The sequence below is a fragment of the Rhinolophus hipposideros genome (assembly GCF_964194185.1).
Source record: "Rhinolophus hipposideros genome assembly, chromosome: 22".
NCBI lineage: Eukaryota > Metazoa > Chordata > Mammalia > Chiroptera > Rhinolophidae > Rhinolophus > Rhinolophus hipposideros.
The window spans coordinates 25,841,042-25,842,923 of NC_138068.1; positions in this window are offsets into that span (position 1 = coordinate 25,841,042).

Sequence of the window (1,882 nt, forward strand, 5' to 3'; positions counted from 1 at the left end):
ACATTGATTGGGTTTTGTCGGAGGGTCCTTTTTTAAAGAAGAGTTCATGCATATTTGGGAATATCTACCTTTTTCCTGTATGTATGAGTAACACCCTATTTAACTTAGAAAACCAGCCTCTCCTTAGAGCTCCCTCTACTCTTCAAAGTACATGTACAACAGGATCTCATTTGATTCTTACAAGAAAAGTGTGAGCTGGGCCCCAGTGACAGCAGGAAACCTAGGCTACAGGAATGGCTAGTTTAGTCTGGGCCAGTGCTCGTTCTAGCTCACAGCAAGCACTAAACTGGTATTGCAGTATGAGAGGTGATGGCAAAAGTGACCTCAGTTCTCCACTCCTTCCTGTGACTGCATGCTTTGACATATGACCTTACCTGTCCTCACACTAAAGAGGTTGTTGTGGGCTAAATTATGTCGCTCCTCCCCCAATTCATATGTTGAAGTCCTAATCCAGCCTCCGTGAGATAGACTGGAAGATTATTCAGCAAATATTCAATCACTTCTCTTTTCTTCTGGGAGAAGAGTATATTTTCCTGCCCCACTGACTTTGGGCTTGACCATCTCAGTTGTTTGAATAGTTGTGATGTAATATGAGCAGAAGCGTTAAACATGCTTGTACAGTTGGGTTTGGCATCTTATGTACTTTCCATTTGTCTCGAGAAGAACATATCCCTGATAAATGATGTTTCAAGGAGAATATGGAGAAAGTGGGAATAGATCTGAGCCCATAGAAGCCTAGAATCAAACCTAGGACCTGCAGACAGACGCATAAGCAAGAAATACAAATGTTGCTCCTGTGAACTGTGAATTTAGGGGTGGTTTGTTTTATAGCATTGTCACAGAAATAGCTGATTGACACACCTCTGTTTGGGGGTGTCACCCAGCCCAAGAGGGATATTTCTGAGCATTAGTGATAGAGTGAGTGATGGACCCATAGACAGGGAAACCACTCAGGGTACAAGGGTGGCTCAGTCCCAGCAGAGGGACCTGGCAGGAATGGGCCAAGGGATTCAGGTCTGAGGAGGATGCATTTCGTGGCTGGGCTCTGGCTCAAGGAGCTGGAGGAGACAGAAACCATCGGGCATTCTTTTAGTTCTGTTCTATCAGACTGAAGAAAATCCTCTTTGCCCCCCTACTGCCCAGTTCTCAGATAATGAGGAAGAACTTTGTTCTAAAAATTCAGAGCTGCTGACTATTCCTTTTTCATCAAATGGAGCACCTGAGAAACTATAGTGTCCTACTCTGCTCTCAAGGTCCCTTCTGACTCCAGATCCACAAGCCTGGATAGTCCAGCGAAATAGAGTCTTTCCTGACAGTAGAAAGTTACTTCAGGGAATTGGGAGGATGGGGCCATTACTGTGTCCTCAGCTACTCAGAAAGCAGTTGTCGGGCAGTAGGACAGTGGCTGGAGGTTAGATGACTGGGCAGACTCTTCTTGGAGTTAAGGGTGGGGAATGTAGCGGGGGGTCTGCAGTGGAGAGGGTAAAGCCTTTCTTTACCCACCTCCAAGTCAGGGTGTGTTTGACGTGGAGGCAAAACTGTGGCAGGGCCTCTGAGTCCGTCTTTTAATGCAGCTTCCCCAGCTCTGGAGTCCCCATTGTTTGCAAACGGTTGGTTGATATCCTTACTCTTCAGATCTGTTTTGAATTTCTATCCTCTTTTTAGGTCTTTGTTGGTGTTTGAAGGGGAGGGGTTTTATAAAGGGCTTGGCGGGGTGTCATCTTAAGTTGAAAGTACCTGTCCTTGATGACAAAACAAAAGGACTTTCCTACCCCAGTAGCACGTATGAGCTTCAGTATTGAGTCAGGAGGGAATTTGTGTGTGGACAACCAGAGTCAGCTCTATATGTTTTACCAAAGTAAATCTGAGGTAGGGGAGATGG